This window comes from Cheilinus undulatus, linkage group 19 (genome assembly GCF_018320785.1).
Source record: "Cheilinus undulatus linkage group 19, ASM1832078v1, whole genome shotgun sequence".
NCBI lineage: Eukaryota > Metazoa > Chordata > Actinopteri > Labriformes > Labridae > Cheilinus > Cheilinus undulatus.
This window is the reverse complement of record NC_054883.1, coordinates 36,996,253-37,019,527: the sequence shown is the minus strand read 5'-3', so window position 1 is coordinate 37,019,527 and position 23,275 is coordinate 36,996,253. Positions and strand designations below refer to the sequence as shown.

The 23,275-nt window shown below is 38.7% G+C and overlaps 1 protein-coding gene across 2 annotated transcripts in view; it reads right to left on the bottom strand.

Annotated features, from left to right (window-relative positions):
• The window catches only part of LOC121527507 (cadherin-18), a 435,713-nt gene that overhangs the window by 225,306 nt on the left and 187,132 nt on the right, over positions 1-23,275 (bottom strand). For both annotated transcript variants that reach the window (XM_041814503.1, XM_041814504.1), the window contains exon 5: positions 14,705-14,763. The gene's annotated coding sequence lies outside the window, so the exon portion shown is untranslated. The remainder of the gene's footprint in view (positions 1-14,704; positions 14,764-23,275) is intronic.

Here is a 23,275-nt window from a genome sequence, read left to right as displayed (position 1 = left end):
CATGGGTGTCCAGGCCTGTACTCCTGGATGAGAGTTCTGTTTTTGTTCCACCCATCAGTCTCCCCCATGCACAACTTTCTCCAACTTTTACATTCTGCATGCTATACCACCTGACACCAAGCGCGCTGAAAACAAAACCAAGCAGACGGCATCAAGATTTATGTCCAAAGACGGTACCAAAAGCGTCACACTATGACATGCTGGCTACTGGCCAAGCTGCCATGTTTGAAGACTTGGGTGTTAGATGGTACTGTCTGTACATGTCACTTCTCAGCTCACTGACACTTTTACTTGTCCTCGGTAGAAGAATAAAATCACTTCCTGTGACTAGCACGTCCCTCTTATGATACTGTTTTGAACTCTTATTTTGACAGGGTGATCCTTTTCTCTGACTTTCTGCTCTTTCTTTTGCTCTCTGTTTTAGTTTCTGTCAATCAATTAGTCAGTCTGTCAGTCCACCTCTCTCTCTCATCCTCCCTCACTCCAATACGCACTCTCTCTCTTCACTCAGGTACCCTTGGGCCAGCTGTTAAGTCTGCCTATGAATTCAGCCATGTTTTGGCTCTCTCTGGATCCAAAGGGAAACTTAATGAATAATGAACAGGGCAGTGAACGAGGTGGGTGGGAGGGTAAGGGGGAATGAGATGAAGAGATGGGCAGCCGGAGAGAAAGAAGGAGAGAGGCCCTTCAGGACCAGGACTCATTGGAGAGATGGAGGGAGGGCAACTTGTTAGTGTTCACCCATCAATTAGGCCACAGAGGAGACATGAAGGGATTGGAGGGTGATGCGTCATGAGCACAGAGAAAGGTGGAGGAGGAGGAGGGGGTGGAAGAGAGAGGGGTCCATAAACTAAAGAGCCTGCTTGCTGAGGAAACAGATTAGGCATCAGAGACGAGGAGGCGAGCGGCGGGATAAGAGGCGGAAGGAAGTGGACATGCAGAGACAAGGGTCTCGAAGACGTCACAGGCTCCCTCAACGCGCTGCCTCCAGCTTCATCTATCATCCGGGCCTAGTTCTCTCTGCCAACACGACCGTGTCTCTGGTCCACACCCAGAGTTGGCATCCAGCTTCAAAAACACACCGAGGTGGATGTGCTCTGTATGTTAAAAACAGGAATAACTCTTCTGGAAACTGCAGACAGAATTTGTAAGAAAGAGAATCAAACTTTGGTGTACTGAAACTTTACATTGCAGGTGGATTTTAAGAATGCATGTTCCATACATTTCAGGGCTGTCAAGTTATGAGGATAGTATTTACTGAGTTTCATAAATTAATAGTGATTAATGACATTTTGAGCCAAATTTTAACAATTGCATTTTAAAATGCACGTTTATGGGTCCACATTGATAATATGAAGGATTTTTTTTCACCAGTATCTTGAGTTGGGAATCATATGAATGCAAAAAGAGTTGGGGTTTTTATGTTGAATTCAGGTTTAATGCTTAAATCAGTGGTTCTCAACCTTTTCAGCCCGAGACCCCAAAAATAAAGGTGCCCGAGAGCGGGGACCCCCACTGTACATGATGGTGGTTGAACACAGCCATACACAATCAGGAATAGTCATGTGGAGACAAGGCTGTCCATAAGGGGGAATACAGGGGAGAGCTTTCTAGGGCCCAGCTGAACTGGGGGTCCATGGAGGTCAACAAAATCATGGTCTATTGTACACATTTTTTTCCCATTTTAACCACACTTCACTATCTGATAAGCCCATTGTTGCCAGTTTAACCAGTTTCTGCCAATATCTGCCTATTCTTTCTCAGTTAGCACTATTTTCCAGGTAATATTGATTTTCTTCCCATTTCATCAGATTTCACTTTTTTGCCAATTTAAAGCCTTTTAAGCCAATTTTAATTCCCTTTTACTATTTATGCCCATTTTTGCCATTTTATGGTTATTTTTTGCCACTTCCAACTGATTTCTGCTACTTTTAAGATCAAACTTCACCTTTTCCACCACTTTTTGCCATTATTAACCCATTTTTTTCAATTTTAACCCATTTTAATGATTTTTTTTTTAATAAAATAGATTTACATTTTTGAGAAGGCTATATACTACACAGATGATTTAAAAAGAGATCTGTTTCATTGATAAGACTGGTTATTTTTCAGGTTAAATTTAAAATAAGGATATCACAGCTTAACAGAAAAGCTGTTTCACTAAAAACACTACAACATAAGCTTTTAAACTTGCATTTATCTGTGTTGTTGTCCTTATACCTTTTTTCAAACTATTCAGCACAATGGGGAAAGCTATGTATGCACTACTACTTACACAGTAGTGTTCCCTCTCCCATGATGCTTTGTGCCAACAGGCAGGAGAGAAACAGAAACAGTGCAGATACTCCAGCACTGTGGTGAGAGGTAGTTAAAGGGAAATAGGGCTGGGGGTTTTCCAGTAACTGATTACAAATAGAAAATGCAACAAATAACAAATACTTGAATTACAAAATAAACGCATTATGTTACTCAGTACAACTAAGAGTAATCTGAGCTCTCTGACATATTACTTGGTAATTCATTACCTTCAACACTGGTGCAAATCACCTTAGACCCGTCTACTGAGCTCTCTTTGAGTTGTATAAAGTGAATGAGCAGTGGTTTTTCTTTTTCCATCACTGTGAGAGGAGGAAGATGCCAGAGGTAATAGTATCAAGCTGCTGCTGTGCCTGCTTAAGTGCAAATGACAAAATAGCATGTAATTTATGTGATTTAAAAACTTAATTAGTTAATCCAAGCTTAACTGCATCAGGACTAACAGCCTACATTTAACACTGCAGGGTTAGCGTCATTTGCAGGGTATTCTGAAACAGCAAAAAATCTTTAATAGCTGATTTTAATCATATACAGCAGGGGTGTCAAACTCAAGACCCGGGGGCCAAATTCGGCCCATGGATCGATTATATTCGGCCTGCAAGGTCATATCATATTTGTATTATAACTGGCCCACCAGTATGAGGTCTGCAGATTTGCTGTAGTGTAAGCTGTTGAGCTATAAAAACCTGAAAAAGAAAAGAATAAGAAAATTTTAATAAAAAGACAACAACCTGTGGAAAGAAATTAATTTGTTTTCATTTCATATTTTCCAATTTTGCATCTCAAGAATACAACTCAAACTTATGATTTTGACTTTTCATTTCATACTTTGACCTTGTCAACTCATAATTTGGACTTTATATGTCACATTTTTATCTTTTACTTTCCCAATTTTAAATTTTAAGTTATATTTTAACCTTTTCAATTCCTTACTTTGGCTTTTTAATCCCATATTTTGACTTTTAACTTAATAATTTTGTTTTCATTTTTTTCTCATATTTTGACATTTTAAATTAATAATTTTTACTTTTTATATCATATCTTGACCTTTTAGACTCCCAGTATTAAATTTAAGTCATATTTTTTACTTAAGTCATCATTTTGAATTCTAGCTCATATTTTGACATTTTCAACTCCTAATTTTGCCTTATTAATCGCATATTTTGACGTATAAAACTCACAATTTAAAATTTGAAGTCATATTTTGACTTTAAAACTCATTTTTGAAATTTGATCTCATGTTTTGACCTTTCAAACTTATAATTTCAACTCTCTCCTCCTATATTTGCTCTTTAATAACATTATTTTTCTTTTCGTTTAATAATTTTTCAAATTTTATTACTGTTGAAAATGAGGTTGACAGTTCTAGTCAAATGTTGACCCTGTTAGGCCCTCAGGTTAGACCTAAATCCAGAATTCGGCCCCTGCTGTGATTGAGTTTGACATCCCTGGCATACAGTCTTCAGAACATGTACGTTTTGAACGTATCCTTTAAAATTTCACAGTGTTTCATCTTACATTTGTTTTCTTGTAGTATCTGCGTGCACAGTGTTTTTCTTTTTCAGAATTATCTTAGGCTGAAAAAAATACAGAAAAGTGCAACCTCATCTCAGAGCAAATAATAAACTACAGCAACACAGTAAAATGAAACCAGACTAACAGTGCGTTCACCATCCCATGCCATAAACCACAGTGTGCCCCTAATCCTAACCCAAGGAGCTTCTGCTGATTAAATCTTAACCACAAAAGGCCTGACCTGTACTTAGCAGCCCCTGTAGGACACTTCATTCATTTGTTGACCATGGAACATAATACAGTCAGAGACGGCATTTCTCACCACAAAGTATGAAACAAAAGTAGCACAGTAAGACAAATTCTGAAGAGACTGGTAAAGTGATCTTCTGTTAATGTGGTCTGGACATTATAGTATAGTGGTTGGTGGTCATGCATAGTGATAAATTAAGGACCACAACTTTCCTAAAGTCCTAAACCCAGTATCCTTTGTTAACAATATTAAATCTAGTCAGCTTTCCTGAACACATTGATTCAGTGTTATACAATGCTACAGAATGGTAAGATATTAAAGTAAGGCTTGTTCCTGTGTTGGAGAAAACAAATAAGCGATTTTTATGAGTTTCTTAATCTGTCACTAAAGTTTTCACTTGAGGATTGTACCCTCGTTTTGCTTTTTCATTCTTTCAGATACACCTCATTGACTCAGGAAATAGTGTAAAATCTTTTATTTGCAGAGCAAGGTTGTGATGTTATTCTGGCTAACACTGACTGATGGAGCAAGCTTTTTCTGTCGTGGAAGTCTCAACAGTATCCTACCAGCCAGTGCCATTGAGTTTTATATGCTTTAAAAAATATCTTCTGTTGCTACAAGCATATTATTGCTACTATGGTTGTTACTTCAGCATAACAACTGAGGATCCTAGTGGCTTAAAAACCAAACAAATGCACTATCTCAAATTCCTGGGAAAATATACCTGGCATGTGAAGTTGACATAGATTTCAATCCAGCCTGAATAAACTATTTTAACCCTTAGAGCTCAAAGCTATTTTTTTGACCATCATGTCTCGCCTGGACTTTTTTTCTTAAAAAGCTTGTAAAACATCAACCCTGTGGTGCACAGTCAAGCTCTATACATCTTTTTTTTCAGGGCAACCTGGGCTTTAAGAATATATCTACTACAGTACTGTCACTTTAATTATGAAAACGTTATAAGACTTTAAAGACAAAACAAAAAACAAATTTGAATTTCAACCTCAAAGATTTTCATTGATAAAACACAGTAAACAATAGTGACAAAGTATTTTCTTTGCATAGACTTGTTCTCCCATCTCTTGGGGACAAAACAGTGAAAAAATAAACATTATGTGACCAACGGCTTTCAAAATAACTACATATATACAGAAAAAGTCCATGTGCTTTTTTTGCAGTTAGATTCATTTGTGCCATTCCTTTAAGCAGTAAGGAAGCAACTGGTCGACTACATCTCCCACAATGCTTTGCATCTAAACGTTGCCCCCAACAAATATGGCACTGCCCACCAAAGAAAGCCAAAGTACATGATTGAAAATGGATTTAAAATGGACAAAAAGATGCTTATTATCGGACCTAACGCCGTGGATTTAATATTTAAAAACCAAAACTTATTAACATTTTTCTAAACTGTGTAGCTTCTTGTTGTATACGACAACCCTGTCTTCAGAGACCCCGGGAAATCAGCCAAGTTCTGGGCTCACTAGAAAATGTTCTGTAAAAGCTACGAATGCATGAAGAGCATATTTAGAAAGGCACAACATAGAGCTTTCACAGGAAAAACAAGTTAGGCTATGACTTACGGTTCAAAAGTTACCAAGCAATTTACAAAGGGGTGTGCCTGCAGCATGGATTCAAGCCGCTGGAGCTCTAAAGGTTAACACTGAATGCATGGGGGCCTCGAAACGAGACCTGTCTTTCTAGGTCAAAAAGTGTGGCAACATCAGGCTAGTAAAAGGAACTACGCCTCATGAAATGTCATATCAGGTTTAATGGTTTTTAGGTTTTATATCCAGCTGTTTGAGTTCCATACAAATGAGAAGTGTTGACTACTGAGTTGTGCCAACTTATTAGTTAATTTGATTATATAATAAAACATATAAAATGAAGCTAGCCTCCTAATCTTGTAGCTCACGGCTAAATCAAATCAAATCAATCCTTTATTTGGTCTCAAAAGGACATTGAGGTTTCCCTCATTTCAATACAGGCAAATTAAAACCACAGCACAATAAAACAAAGTACAGTAGAAACAATCACTGTGAACAACATCATCATCAGTGTCAAAGAGCGAAGAGTCATTTTTTAGAGTTTGTTGAAGGATGGTCCATGAGCTTGGAGCATCGAAGGAAAAAGCTGTTTTACCAAGTTCAGTACAAGCTTGAGGAACTTTAAGAAGTAACAAATCAGCAGAGGGAGTCGTGTAACTACCAGCATTCCACTCCAACAAGGTGGAGATGTAAGGTGGTAATTTTCCAACGAGGGCCTTAAAGATATATAAAAACCAGTGTTTGTTGGGCCAACCAACCTTCTCATACAGAACATGACGTCTGTACCCATCACCAGTAATAAATCTAATGATACACACTGTCCAAAGACTTTAGAGCTGAAGCTGCAACATGTCTGTAAATCACATCACCATAATCAATAACGGATAACAACACAGCTTCAACAACTCTCTTTCTACAAAATAAAGGACAGCTGGGTTTGTTTCTGTACAGAAAACCAATCTTTTGTCGCATTTTAGTGACAAAGGTGTTTACATGGTATTTGAATGTTAAATCCTCGTCAATCTACACGCCAAGGTATTTATACTCAGTGACTCGTTCAAGAGCCATTCATAGTAACAAACTTCAAAGTTTCATGGTCAGTGTTTCTGGCTTTAGAGAAAAGCATGCACTTTGTTTTCATTACATTTCTAAAGAAGTTCATGTTTTAAGAGATTCTTAAAGCTCATTAAAAGCAAGTTGCAAATTGTTGATAGCAAGCTGTACAGAGTCAGCAATACTATAAACAGTGGGGTCATCCGCGTACAAATGGGCATAGCAAGATAGATAGATAGATAGATAGATAGATAGATAGACTTAAAGAGTACACAATGTCATTAATATAAATAGAAAAGAGTACAGGGCCCAAAATGGAACCTTGTGGCACACCCCTATTAATAAACAAGAAATCTGATTTTGTGTCACCTGATTTAATATACTGACGCCAGGCACATGCACTCCAATCACAAGTTATATTTCCCTGACTGGATATTGCATAATAATACTGTTTTATTTACGCCACCAGTAGAAAGGTAGCCAAGAATAGCTGCGTTTCCATTTTTTTGGAAAAATAAAAGCGATATTTCTTAAATTTCGACTAACCACAATTGCGCTTTGAATGTGTTTCCATTGAAAGGAGTTTTGGGCATGAGCTTCGCAGTTTTCGTAAAATGTAATCTCGCGAGACCCCGCTGCAAGGAAGGTGGACTTTCAAAGCCTGTTGCGTGTCGGTACGGTTGTGATTATATCTGCATCGTTTACCTTGATCATTTTTATCAAAAGACGAAGGCAACAGATGATAGTTCAGAGGCAAAGTCTGTATGTATGGCAAAAGCCACGTAAAAGGGTATAAGTTAACCTGACACGCCAGATGGATTTGTTTCACACATCCATCTGGTAGACCTCTCATAGACAGCATTTAGGAACGGGCAGAGGCTTTGAAAAAAACTCAGAGGGTGATTGGATGAACGTTTTGTCTGTCATATCTTTGGGGCCTATCAGAGCAACAAAACACAAGATGTAGCCACTACAGAGGAGGTAACTCCATAGACAACTGCATAACATGAACCATGATGATTGTAGACATCAATATCATCATAGACGTCAGTACACGACTTCTGTCATTTTTGAAAAGAAAACAACTCAATGCTGTTCTTTGTTCTTCTTTAAACGAAGAAATGTCATCAAGTTCTGATAAAACTGGCGCTTTAGCAGCATCTACGCTAATGTCTTCCACCATAACTGCACCGGCCTATTGTTGCTGCTTGCTTAAGTCATGACTCTGCTGATTGGTCCTGCCACTTTTTAACCAGGCCCAAATGGTTCAGACAGGAGCTTTGCAAGATGGATTTGCCAGTCAGCAACACGGAAATGGGTGTATCAATCTGCTTTGTGAGGTTAGGTTTAAGTATGATGTCAAGAAATGTCTCTGCCCACACGTACCGCGCCATGTTGTCACGTGTCACCAAAAGTTACATCCTGTGACTTGTAAATGCGGAAAAAGTGTTTCCATTGCACTTTCGTGATATATTTCTATATCAAAATGTGTAAAAAAACATCCTCATGAGAGCGTAAAATGTTTTAGCGATATTTGAGAGGTTAGTAAACAGTACCAAATCTGTCATTATTTCTCATCATGCGTGGGGTCTTTCAAAGTTAGTCAAAAAATGTTTAAGTGTGGTGGTCGTCCAGCTTTTTCTCCTATATTTCATGACACTTGCTTTCACTTTTTTTCTGCAGTCACAATTGACTTAACGTCCACTGGGAATCACACTGGAAGTGACACATTCAGAAACATGCTGCATTAGTTTAATGGAGCTCCAATGCTACACTTGGAGACCATTTGCCGTGTTCGTCACATAAAAGCTTTGAGTCAACCTCAGCCTACTTACTGCCCTGACTGCTCATCAAATGAGGCTTAGACTCATGGATGTGACACGGTGGAAAACTGCTATAGGAGGTAAAACATGCACTCATGGCTTACATGTATTGACAATGCATTAGCTTCCTGTCAATTATCAGACACTCTGGCCCCACAGCTTCAACATTTTATGAATCTTAATTGGCTGGGACTGTACTTACTCCAGCCTTGGTTTGATCCTGCTAGAGCACAAATGAAATGTAAATATACTGTCAAATTCTAAAGGGAAATAATAGCAGGAAAAGAGTGGTAAAAAGGGTAAAAACACTGGGACAAAGTGCTTGGATTCCACTGATGGTTTATTAATGAGGGCCAGGAGAGCTTCCTTACAGATGAGTGTGAAACTCAGTAAACACAAATGCTTCTCCCATAACAACGAGCCGCTCAGTGCTTTAAGGGTTACTCAGGTATCGATCCAGTGGGCCATTTCTCTGCATGATGTCTATTTCCCTGACGGCTCTTTAATGACGGGTCAGTAAATCATTTTGCCAGGGGGGCTAATTATGAAGAGCCTTTAATGATACGCTGAGATTACAATGTGTTCTTTGGACAAGTTTGCAAGCGATTAACTGGCAAGGGCTCCTCCTGCCGAGTACAGAACATCCAGTGAGGGTTTTTTTTTTTTTTTTTTGGTTTTTATAAAATGGTGCAAGCTGGTTCTGTGGATTCTGTGGACCCTCCATATATAAGAGACATTTGGTCAATTAATCACAGCTAAGCAGAACTGAGGGATTATGCACTTGAGTGAATCTCATTTCAAGCTGCTGGTTCGGGTGGGTGTGTGCATGGGAACTGCTGTGGACACAGACAAATGGTGGAGGCAGCGGGCTCTGTCGGAGCTGGGAGACACATATCAGCAGGATGGGACTGGGAATCTGTTTGCCTCCCGTAACACGTCTAATTTATATGAGGTTGACGGGCATCAAGGTTATGCTGTGTCCTGGCATTAGAAATCTATACACTTTTCCCTTTCTCGGTGGAGAATACTGAGAGCACTGTTCCCCATGAGCACTTACCCGGCCAAAAACAAATTGATGCTTGGGAATCAAACAAATAGTTGTTTTTGTTGCCGACTTGGAAAACATATTGTTTCCTTTTTAGAATGCATCAAACGTCCTACTGAAGATCCGCAGCCTCTCAAAAACTTGAATTCTCTCTCTAGTGCACAAATATTTGTGCACAATTCACAACATGAGTATCTCTACAGTTTACAGAGGAAAGGAGGACCAATTGTTTGCTCTCTGATTAATTCCACTGACCCACCAATCAGAAAGCCCCTTCTAATAGCAACCTGGGCCAAGCCTTTTCAGTGTATTACTGCAGCATGTTAAGGACACTGCAAAGAATAAAATTGCACAGAAGATCCATTCATGTTTTAGGTAAAACTTGCAATTTTTGGAGTTCAAACACTTGTAAATATACAAGAACCAAAACTCCATCTTTGAGATTATAAATTCAAAAATAACCGATTTAATGGAAGTGATAATGCCATTTTCAATGCACTACTTCTGCTGTTTTGGAAGATACATTTTAACAAATGGGACTATTTAACTACTGTTTGAACTTTGGTTTCTCATATATTTCTGAAATTATAATGTCTAACCTATCTGACTTTAAAAATTCAAAATTTTGGGCACCAGTTTAGCTCAGTTGGTAGAGTAAGTACCCACATACAGAGGCTATGTAGGTTGTGGGATCACAGAATTACCCCTCAGGTGATCAATAAAGTATTACCTTATTATTAGTGCTGTGATTAATCATGATTAATCAGGCCAGAAATCTGTGTGTTGTCATGGATTCAGACCCAAAAATTAGTCTGTGGTAACAGACAGGCAACGGGGTTTCTTCATTATTTCAATTTAAAGTTAGGTAGTTATTTTCTTAATGATTTGAAGTTAGGCAGTTGCACAGTGAATATGGCATATTTGAGAAGACTTTTATGCAGAAATCTTTCATCAGATTGCCTGCGCCAGATGCATTGTGGGGTTGCCAAGTGTCACTCTAAGGTGGAATGAGTCTGTGGTAACAGGAGGTTTCTTCATTATTTCAATTTAAAGTTGGGCAGTTATTTCAGACCAGAATTTAAAAAAATGCATAAAAACAATTACAAAGTCAGCTTATTATCACCTCAAAAATATTTCTAGGATTAAAGGACTAATGTTGCAGCAGGATATTGAAAAACTTGTCCATGCATTTATCTTTAGTCTGCATAAAAAGGCAATCAGACAGCTGCAGCTGATTCAAAACACTGCAGCTCGAGTCCTCATTAAGACCAAGAGAGGGGACCATATCAGTCCTGTTCTGAGGTCTCTACACTGGCTCCCTGTCTCTCAGAGAGAAGACTTTAAGATACTCCTGTTAGATTATAAAGCACTGAATGGTTTAGGCCTAAAATACATCAGAGACCTTCTAGTCCAGTATGAACCATCCAGACTGCTCAGGTCGTCTGGTGCAGGTCTGCTCTGTGTCCCTAGAGTCAGAACTAAACATGGAGAATCAGCGTCCAGTTTCTATGCTCCATAGATCTGGAAAAAAACTCCCAGAAAACATCAGGTCTGCTGAAAGTCTGAGCTCTTTTAAATCAAGGTTGAAGACTGACCTGTTCTCTGCTGCCTTCAACTAAAAAACTTTATCACTTTTCAAATTTTCTATTTTCACTTCAACTCTGCACTGTAACTTTTACTTCAATATCTGTTTTTAACTTTTGTGGGTTTGATTTGCTGTTTTTAATCATCTTTTATGTTTCTTTTAAAATGATTCTATTGTGTTTCTTTTTCTCCTTTGTCACTGATTTTAATGTCCTGTGTGAAGCACTTTGAATTGCCTTGTTGCTGAAATGTGCTATAAAATTAAACTTGCCTTGCCTTGTCATGATTAATCACAGAATTTTGTAATAGTTTAAGTATATTTTTTATGTTTTTAACTTTTTAAAGGTTGTTATTGCCAAGTGTTTTATTTTTTTTCTTTTAATTCCACGTACAGCGCATTGAAAGTGCTGATCTGAGTCCTTATCGATACCACTATTGATTCTTTCTATAGTTTGGTGGAAAGACAAAATAAGGGCAAATATTTAAACTCAAAAGGTCTTAGCTGAGTAGTGCTTGAGTTAAAAAGCTATGATTCAGTCTGTCACATCTACTGTATGTCCCTCAAATACAAACACATATTCACAGCTGTATTTATTGAAGTTTCTCATGAAAAACTGAATTCTCCCATTTTTATGTGACGTTTGAACACATCATAACATCTAGAATTCAGTCGTCTAATTTACTGAGGTTACCTGAACGAATCATATTTTCCGTCTTCAGCTTGTAAAGTTTGCTAATTAACTTCAATTTTGCCGATTCCACCGCAGATTTCTACACTGGATTAATACTGGTAAAAAACAGAACTTGCTCAAAGTTGTGCAGCACTTTTCAGCATTTATCTGAGCAGCTGAAGAAGAAAACTGTCCTGGTGCAGCTGACCATGGTCGTATGACCATGGCTTGAGCCAGTGTTGTTAGCGTCTTTGCTAACATTAGCAAAGATGTGCTTTGCCTGAAGGTGGTGCTTCAGACTCGTTGTGCTTCGGTGTAAAGACAGTTTATCACTGCAGCATGTACCAGCAATTTTGGTTTTATCTTCACTAACATTCTCCAGCTTTTTAAGAAGAAAATAGCCGTTAAGCAGACCTGGGTCTGTCTCCTCACTCATCACTGCTGGCTGTGTCCGACCTGCCTCTCACCTCTTCACCCCCAGACACGTAAACATCCATGCTGGAGGACTACGGGAGGAAGTTGTGGTCAAACTTAGTCATATGATTAAATTGTGTTTTTATTTCTAACGCATTAAGGTTTTAGATTAATCACAAGTGTAAACGCCTTAAAGTGGGGGTATTATGCCTTTTTTCAAAGCTTTACACATCTCTCTGATACCCACGCAGTAGCTTCACATGGTTTACAGCTCAAAAAAACTCCTCATGTTTCTCATCCTCTCATTCTCGTCCTGAAAACCCCCTATTTTAACCTCTGTCTGAAACGCTTCGTTTTCGCTGCTGTCTCTTTAACACCCCCCCTCCACGGACCTGCTTTCCTCCGATTGGCCGATTTTACAGAGGCTGGTTGGCAGCAGGACTCAATGTTTTCTGCCCGCCCCCTCCAATGTGGCTATATTACTACGTCCGTACGTGTTCGACCCAGAGTCTGACGCTGATAGTTTGGAGAGAGAAGGGGAAGAAAACCAGCAGCAGTGAAGGATTGAGAAGGACGTATCTTTTTGGTAAGTGTTTAATTACTGTGTTACTAAATGACTTAACAGCTAAAAGGCCCTGTGGGGGCGGTCTGTTCAGCCTTGGCCGGCAGCATGTACGAACCAGTCAGGAGATCCTATTGCGATGACCTCATCAGTTTGCTCCATCGAAATCTCGTCTCGGGAAGATGAGGAAGTATGGACACCCAACATTGAGACTTTATATTTATGTTTTAAAAATCGGAAAAGTATAATACCCCCTCTTTAATGTTAACAGTCCTACTTATTTTTGATTTCAGGTCCGTACTGTTTGGTACATTTCTTCCCCCACTATCCTCATGTTTCCTGTCTCTCTTCAGCTGTCCTATCTAAAAAAAAAGGCCAAAAAAAGGAGAAATAATCTTTTAAAAATGTCACCTTAAAAAAGTAAAAGAGAAAAAAATTCCACTTGAAAATTTTGAGTTTTCTCATAAAATTATAACTCTTAAAACTATAAATAACTGACTTAGGTTTCTCATATATTTATAACTCTTTATTCTTAAAAAAAAAACAGGTTAACATTTTACCTTTAATGTATTACCTTTAATTTGTGTCTAAACCCTAAAACCTTTACCTGATACGCCGGATAGACTGTTGCACATACCTTTTACATGGATATTTTTTTCTCTGGGAAACCTCACATACACAGCACTTGAGAACAGCTTTTGTAGTCAAGCATGCGCAGCTGTGGTTGAAACCTGAACTCTACAGGTTGGCGTGCAATCAATCAATCGTCTCTCCGTCTCAGTTTGTTCAAAACACAACTGTTTGCTTTGACTAGGAAGATACGCTGAGACCACATCACACCAGCGCTGGCTTCTCTCCTCTGGCTCTCTGTCAGTTTTAGGATAGTTAAGCATTGTATGGATTGGCACCTTCCTAACTATCTGAGCCACTGCACCAACATGCTCCAGTCAGAGCACTGTGGTAAACACACCGGATGCTTCATCTGCTCAAAGATGCAAACTGAAAACCAGAGGTGACAGGGAATTTGTTATGACTGCACCTGGACTGGGAAACAGTCAGAACTGCTCAGTCTATTGAAAATTTGAAAATCTGTGCTGAAGTCTCACCGATGTGCACTGGCTTTTAATGCAAGTTGAGCTTGACATTTTGATGTATATTCTTTTTAATGGTCCTAATCTTTAACGAGTCATTTATTGTACCCTATTGTTTATATTCATTTTATCTTTCAACATATTGTTTTAGCGTGTAAAGCACTTTTGTCAATTAAGGTTTTTGTTTTAAATATATAAAGGTCACATTCAAATTGTTGCTTCTATGATATATGAATAGCAGAGTTTTGCAGTGGCACTCCAAGAAAAGGAGTTTCTCCTTCAAGTGAGATGAGCAAGAACATCTTCTCAGCCATGACAAGCTTTTAATGTGGCTCTTCACTCCTGTGTTAATGAATAAATGTGGTTCAGCTGTTAATAAACTGGTGCTATACTACAGCTACATCTGTGCTACTAGCTACCACAGCGGCAGCCATTGGATACATCAGCAAACTCCATCTGTGATGATTGCACACTAACTTCACTCTCTCACACACCCTCTTGGGGCATCCCACTGTACATGCAGGCTTATTCACAGATGGCCGCATACACAAATGCAAGGTTAAATAGCCTCAAACGCTGGCCTAGGGAATCAGATATGAATGTATAACTTTATCTCTTGTTGCAAAACAAGCACTTTGTTGATGTTCTGCAGGACAGCTAATGTTAGCCATCATCAATAGCATCAGACATGGATCTTTTTAAACTCATTTTAGCAAGTTTTTGGGGTTTCAAGTATCGTCATACACCTTTGTGTTTCTTTGTTATAATTTTACCGAAACCAAGTTTATAAAAAATCAAATAAATTAAGAAAATAGAGAAGTTAGTGAACTCACAGATAATTTTCAGTTGTTTCAGATGTGAAGGATCCCAGCAGCAAAAGATGTTGTCATTCCTAGAAACAATAACCAAGAAGGACAGAGCATAGCAAAGGGTGAATTTGGAGCAAATAGGAAGAAAATCCAAATATTGTTATTATGCTGAGAGTAAAGGTTTTCTACAGCAAATTCAAGCTGCTGTTGTTAGTTTTTCTCACATTAGTTATAGAAAGAACGGCAGTTGAATATATTTTTGAATTAAAAAATCTCCAGGGTTTCACATCCACCACCAACAATTTACACTCTCATTAATTATGAATACACGAGACATGATTTACAATACAAACACAGACACTGCCGGGTGGGGGGGGGGGGGAATGTCAAGTGTCAGTCTGTTTTACACAGGGGGAGAATTTACAATCCGTCTACTTACATCCTTATTTACATCTCATACAAACAAGTCGAAGCTGTGGAGAAACTGAGAGTAGCTGTAAATCACATCTGACATGGAATATAAGCAGTGAATTTGGAGATGTAACAACTGGGAGAAGTGATAAGAAAGGGAACAAAAACAGCTCACCAAAAAAACAACAAAAAGAAAATCAATGCTATGACAGACTGGAGTCATTGAGTTTCAAAACCACGTTTCCTTGCACTCGTGTATCGAGTGGCACCATGCGGATCGGCTCTGTAGCTCTGAGTGATGACTAAACACGGGAAATGGTGTGAGCTCAGAGACACTGTGGAGAGTTTTAAGTCCTAATGGGCCGGCTGCTCTCAGACTCAGCCACCGAACTGCTGCTAATGAAAACAAGAGGTACAATTAAAGAAGTGGGTCAAGCCTCTTATCAAAGTGTGGAAAAACTTTTCAATAAACCAGTGATTGCTATAAACTTCAACTGCAACTTAAGATGCCTTGGACTTACTTATTAACTTATTTGATCTCCTGCTTAACAGTGGCACAGGGTGGGTAAAACATTTGGGGAAGAAGAGAACACAGCAGTTCCTTATTGGCAAAAACAACAAGAGAATGCATCTCCAATCAGGTTCTTCAGTTAAAGTCACACCCCTATAATAAAGTTAAATACGCTGAAAAAAATGACAGTGTTAATTAAACTCATATAGAGTTAAATTTAACACTTTAAAAATGAGTTAAACCACTTTAACAAGGAAACTCCACAGGTTTTTCTGTGGTCTGGTCTGGTCTGTCCCGAATTCAGTCGCACAGTGTGAGCACTAAGGTCGTGCATGACTGCGTGATGGTCGTGCGTCGTAAACGATTCAGTCGCGGGGTATGAGATGACATTCTGCTATGACTGCCGTATGGTCGGATTGAAATCGCACAGTGTATACCCAGCTTTACAGACCTAACAAAAGAACAGGGGAGCTTCAGAAAAAGGCATGATAGGCTGAGTGTGACCCTTATAATTTTAACTTTGACAAGCTAAGCTAGTGCTCATTAGCAGTGTACACCACTAGCCTACTACACCTAAAATGAGCTATGTACAAAGTTAATGCATTTATTTTCCCACTCACAGAATTTTGCATGAAAATAATTCACATCATACACTAAATAGATTAAAAAAAATGTGTCTACACATTCTTGTGTGTCACACATGTACTGGTCATACAAAAGGATTGCATTACAGGCAGATTTACTTCTTTACTTCCGTTCTATGCATAACAAGTGTTTCTTCATAAACACATTACTGTACCTCTCTTCTCTTTACAAGGCTGCTTTCCTTTCTCCATTCTCCTCAATGTCTTGTTTGTCCAAATCATTATGTTTCTTCCATGTGCATCAGTATTCACAGCAGACGGAAACGTATGAGGAAGCTTCATTTCAAAATGAAACGCTGAGTTCCTCTGAAGGGCGTCTGAACTTTTACAGGCTTACGAAACAGGGATAGGAGTACAAACTGCACAGGGAGAAGGGGAAATAATACGAACATAGATGTATACAGAGCTTGGACATGACTCAGCATGTCTTTGTGTGAGTTAGTGTTTATGTCTGTATATGTGCATTTTTCTCTCTAGAGGCATACAGGCAGGAGAGGACGAGAGCTCTGGCAGGCTGTCTTATTGATCAGTCTTGTATCGTGTTGACCTGGATGCATAAAATGGTGTAAACCCTATGTCCATGAAAGTATTCAACAAGTTTACAAGGCTAATATCGACTGTTGTATGAACAGTGATGTATGCTGTTAATTTCCCTTGAAGTCCCTGTACATTAAAACAGGAACGTCATCTGTAAACATTTTAAATACATGCTGTAAACATTTAAAGACAGAACTGTGTGTGACTTAATGTTAGATTTAGACTGCTGGAAAGTTTGGTCAGTACTTTCAAGGCTGGGCTTTTTGGAGAGGGCTGTAAGCTTTCACTGGACATTTGACCTTGCAAAGCAGATGGATAGGCCCGTTTCCTTGTTTGTCACTGGCGAAAGAAAGTGACAGGACCAACCAGCTACGCGGGGCAGTACTTTGAGGCGCAGCAGAGTCGTGACGTTACCAAACAGCAGCAAGAGCTGGTGCAATTATGGAGGAAGAGCTTAGCTGCTAAAGCGCCAGTTTTATCAGAACTTGACAACATTTCTTTGTTAAAAGAAGAACAAAGAACAGCAGGGAGTTGTTTTCTTTTCAGTACTTGCATGTCTACAGTCGCCATGTTTTGCATTATTCCTCACTAGCTGCGCACGCGCAGCTTGATAGCAGCTACATCACATGTTTTATTGCTCTTATTGGCCCGTCGAGATGTGACGGACAGAACGTTCATCCAATCACAATCCGAGTTCTTTTCAAATCCTCTGCCTTTTCTCCTATTTCCTATTGAAGCCAGATGGATGTGTGAAACACATCCATCTGGCATGTCAGGTTACTGGACATTAGCAGCGAGCTAAATATCATGTTTTTGTTTTCTGTGAGGTAATTTTTCCCAACCTGCCAGCCATGGTGGAAGACAGATTATTGAAAGTAATGTAACCAAGTGATACGTGGGTTAAATTAAATTTAACCCAATAATTTTGCTGTTCCCGCTCTGATGCTGAGACTACTAGCTGCACCTTGAGACCACAGCTGGAGGCTATTTGCTGGAGTGGCTGTTAGTTAAAGACATTTTTCATGAATGAATTTTGGCCTGGTGGTTAAAAACTCAAGCGCCTATCATACAATAACCCTAAAACATATTTCTTAATGCTTTATAGAGCCTTTTATTTTTATGATTTGCTATTTTTTGTGAAATGGCTGGTCAAAATAAATATGTCTATACTTCTGATATAGATTGGTCCATTGTCTTCAAATTGGCAACATACAATTGTGATAGAATGTATAAAACATCTTTAGATGATTGGCAAAGTTTACGCCTAGCTGTCAGTCATATCAGTCACACCCTAAATTCATGAAAAGTTTTGGCTTACTTTAAAAAAAAAAAAAAAACTAAACAAAGCTAAACACCTCCATACAGTGTGAATGGATGATAAAGTCAGTTAAAATTGCTGAATTAATTTTTTAACCATGCTGTTAACATGTTTATTTCTGGTTAAAAAATTGGAACAGGAACCATGGTGTAACTATGACAAATAAAATGGTTCATAAAATGGTTGTTGGGTAAAAGAATTTATGTTTAGGGATACTTTGTTTGGATTTACACACACAAAAAAAAATTAAAAAGTGTGTTAATTTTGGCCAGAAAGTATCAGTTTTTTTTTTTCATGTTGGTCCTGGGGGGCTCCAATTTTCTTAGATACAAGTATGGGGACAGTAAGGGAACTGCACTTCTTATTTCAAATACTATTTCATTTATATATTTATTTAACACCAAAGTGTGACTTGATAAGTAGGCATGATCATCACCATGATAAAATTTACAGTCTTCCAAAGCCTACCGCAATTTAAGACCCAGTTTCAAATAAATTATCTTAGCCAAAAACTTGTGACTTTTGAAATTGTTTTGAATGTTTTTTTTCTGACACAAACTGGTTGATTTCAGATTGCAGAGTTGATTTTTTTGCACATCAGCTCTGTCTCTATCGTCATGTCAACTTGTGATGCTTTTCCTCTGAAAACTGAGACTTTTCATGCATGCACATTATCATTCCTGCAGCATCATGGATAAAAATAAGCTTGTTATGAAAAACTGGTCATAAAAGTGTACATTCACAGGGCATAAATTTTCAGTTTCCATTAGCTGTATTTGCTATTATATCTTATTTATGAGTTGATGCAGGGTCTGCTCAGAAATCTGTACCCTCTAAGTGGTGCCTGGATCCCGTCCAAAGTTTAATGGGTTATTCTTTGGACCATGCTACGTCCTTCCAGTTTTGTGAACATTTGGCAAGAAGATTTCCTGATATCCGTCTCTTACAGGAACCAGAAAACAAAACTTCCTTGATGGAAACACCAAGGCATCTTTGTCTCATAAAAAGTCCTTTAACTCTGTGAGTATGTCTGGGTTGACTTAGCCCTCTGCCACCGTGACCCAACCCTGGATAAGCAGAAGAAAATGGATATATGGATGGTTTTGTTCCCATTCTGATGGTCAATAAGAACTTCTGTGCTCTGCTTTGACCATGTCTATGTGCCAAATGCATTGGTTTTGGCCATGCCATTGGCTTGTTAGAGATTTACATCAATGCATCAGTGAGCAACAAGCAACTACTAAGACTCACAAAATAAGAGATGATAAAAGCAAACAAACCCAGTGGTGGAAGGAGAATATGAGATTTGCTTATGTCTCTGATGTAAAAATTCACATGCATAATGAATAAAATCCAGTACATCCAGAAGGCCAAAGTATATGTGAACAAAACACAAGCTCTTAACCCTGAGATCTCCTGACAATTTTCCACTGGCAAACTATGACCCAGATCAAGCTCACATAGAGAGCATTTATAAAAATGAGTCATTCATTCCCAATCCCAACATTTATCGTATTACTACAGGGTTTACTCAAGTGCTACTGACAACAGTCATCGAACATGAGATGTACATGAATCTGAATGGAGAAGGAGACTACCAATGGCTGACGATGACCTTGAAAACCTCTCCAGTACAGAATAATAAGTCAGGCTCCATCTCACTCGCTCCCATTCTACCTGAAGGCTTTACAGAGGTGTCAAAGGTCTCTCTGTAGGATACTCTTATTCTACGCTCAGAAATACTATGACAACCTTGATGACAGTGTCTTTGAGCTGTGAAAGAACTGCAGAAATTCTGCAGGATGATAAGCCGGGTTCAGCTCCTCCTGTGGGAGCTTTTTGACACCTTGTTAAGCTCCAGTCATGTGCAGGGGTTTTTCTTACATGTGAAGACATTTTTTGTTTAATTAGGGGCTGATTCTGCTACATGTCTGCAGTCTGATGAGGTGAGAAACATAGCCAGATTTTAGACATTTAAATGGAAAAAAAAACCCACTGATTATATGAATGCAGTTTGTGTATGTGGTGCAGTAATGGGTTAAAGTGTGATGATTATTTCAACAAAAAACAAGATCAAAAATCAAAATTTAATGTAAAAAAAAACTGATATCATTTGCTTATCCTAACCACTTCAGACACTGGATATTCCCTGCATTTTTCTTATATGCATTAGCTTGGGATGACCCTAAATATGAGAATATTTGATGAATCTTTTGAAACATCTTCATATGACTGCCGATCTCATGGTGAAACACTCACTAATAAAACAAGGGTGATTCAGCTCCAGCGATACAGGGCTTCTTAATGGTTTCTCCAAATAAATCATGACTCATAGCCTATCATAGTGTACATATCAGCTTATTAATACATTGAAATAAATTCTGAACATATCTCATGAACTTTTAATCAATCTCTTCAGCAACATACCAGAAAAAAAAAACCCTCACAATTCTCCTGAATAATTTAACTCATAATTTCCTCCTGCAGTTGTGTTTCTAATATTTCTGAGCAGATTGGTGTATTTCTTTCCAGCAGTCCAAGATACTGCTGTGCTTTTTTATTCTACTTTGCTTTATTGTAGTTGCTCTGAATAGTTGCGGAAATATTTTTTTGTTCTTTTTTTCTTTTCACATTAAAATGGAGAAATCCTGCAGCTTCTCACACTTAATCCACATTTCCGTTTTCTGCCATGGCTATTGTCTGAATATTTGTGTGAGCTAGACATTATAGGATATAACTTGGTGCAAAAATTAGGAAATATAGTCATAATTAGTGCAACCCAATTGCAAAACTTTGGGTGCTTTGTAAAATGAAGGCCAAATCAAGCAGCTGGCTAACTCAGTGGTTTAGATTGTTGATTGTGGTATGTGAGACTAGGGGTTAAAATCCCAGTCAGAGCTAGAGAGTCCAGTGTAGCTGCTTGGGCAAGGTCCTTAACGCCAAGAAAACCTGTGCCAGATGTAACCTGCAATTTCTGCAAGGAACGACTGCGCCACGCAACGAAGCTTGCTCTGACTGAAGGCGAGCGACCTCGCCCACTGGCAGCCAGTTTAGAGCGCTGTGCTGTGGCATGCAGCCCTGACCAGCAGGAAGAGATAACGGGAGAACTGCGAGTTCATACAGAAATAGTATGTCAACAGAGGACTATTTTACCTTTGGGGCTCAATTTATCATCCTTTCTGGTATAAATCCATGATATTATTGTTTCTGCCATTGGGTGAGTACATTCGGAAGTTAAAAGGTTAATGTTTGTTTGAAGGATCTGTGGTTTTATGTAAAATTCTTTGCCTAAATGTCCTGTACGTTTGCTGTATGTGGAAATTGGAGATAAGTTGCTTTGGACAAAAGCGTTATAATGTCAAATGACATTATAATAATTGTAAAATCAGAGTGCAATGATTTAAGAACCATAAACCCATATTTTATTCACAACAGAACAAAAACAACATAACAGATGTTGAAGCTAAGACATTTTCCAATTTTGTGAAGAATATAAGCTCATTTCTAATTTGATGGTGGCAACACATCTCCAAAAAAGTAGGGAAAGGCCCGATTTACCATTGTGCAGCACCCCCTGTTCTCCTCACAACCGTCTGTAAGAGTCTGGGAAGTGAGGAGGCCAGTTGCTGGAGTTTTCTGAGAGGAATGTTGTCCCATTCTTGTCTGATGTATTACCCTAGCTGCTCAACAGTCCTGGGTCTTCTTTGTTGGGTTTCTCCTTTTACCACCATCACCACCATTTGCTATACCGCTTATCCCGGTGGGGGTCGCGGGACTGGAGCCTATCTGAGCTGTCACTGGGCGAGAGGCTGGGTATACCCTGGACTGGTCGCCAGTCAGTCACAGAACAGAATCATGTCTGTTTTGAATACAGTGCTGCCTGAGGGCCTAAAGTTCATAAGCATGCAGTTTTGACATTTAGCCTTGTCCTTTGACCTTCTTGGCTTTTTGCTGCCAATTAATCTAATTAGTTGCAAAAGCTCCTCCAGCAGTTTTCCATTGGCACTACTTCCTTTTTGCCCCATCCCTACTTTTTTGAGATCTATTGTTGTCATCAAATTCAAGTGAGCTAATATTTTTAATGAAATAGTAAAATGTCTCATTTTCACTCTGATATGTTGTTTAGGTTCTATTGTGAATAAAATATGGGTTTATAAGATTTGTGCATCATTCCACTCTGTTTTTTTTTTATTTTATTTTACAGAGTCCCCTGACTTTTATGGAATTGGGAAAGTTACTTTAATTCTAATCTTGAGGGAATTAAAGTTACTATGTAGTAGTGTTGTCATGTCATGTCTATTTGTTTTGTGGGAGGGTGTCTCAATACTCTGATGCAAAGATGCTATGGGCAGAAGTCGTATGCATTGGGTTGAGTGGGTGGGTTACATAAGGTGAATAGAATTGAGGGATTTGCAATAACATAAAGAGGTTTAATTCTAAGGCATGTATAAGCCTCTGCTGTAAAATGGTTCATTTTGCAATGTTAATATCACCCTTCCTTCCTACAGTCATGTACGGGAGTATTGGCACCCCTGAAACCAGAAAATACACCATTTCTCCCAGAAATTGTTGCAATTACAAATGTTTTGGTATAAACATGTTTATTTCATTTATGTGCATTGGAACAACACAAAATTTTAAAAAACAAAACAGAAAAGAAAAAAAAATTGACATATTTTTACACAAAACTAAAAACATGGGCCAGACAAAATTGTTGGCACCCCTCAACTTCATATTTGGTTGCACACCCTTGGGAAAAATAACTGAAACCAGTCGCTTCCTATAACCATCGAACAGCTTCTTACACCTCTCAAATGGAATTTTGGACCATGCGTCTTTTGCAAACTGCTCCAGGTCTCTCGAATTTGAAGGGTGCCTTCTTGCAACAGCTATATTGACATCTCTCTATGGGTGTTCAATGGGATTTAGATCCGGACTCATTGCTGACCACTTCAGAACTCTCCAGCGCTTTGTCTCCAACAATTTCTTGGTGCTTTTTGAGGTATGTTTGGGGTCACTGTCCTGCTGGGAACACCCATGACCTCTGATGCAGACCCAGCTTTCTGACACAAGGCTCTACATTGTGGCCCAAAATATTTTGATAGTCTCCAAATGTCATTATTCCTTGCACACAGTCAAGGCACCCAGTGCCAGAGGCAGCAAAACAACCCCAA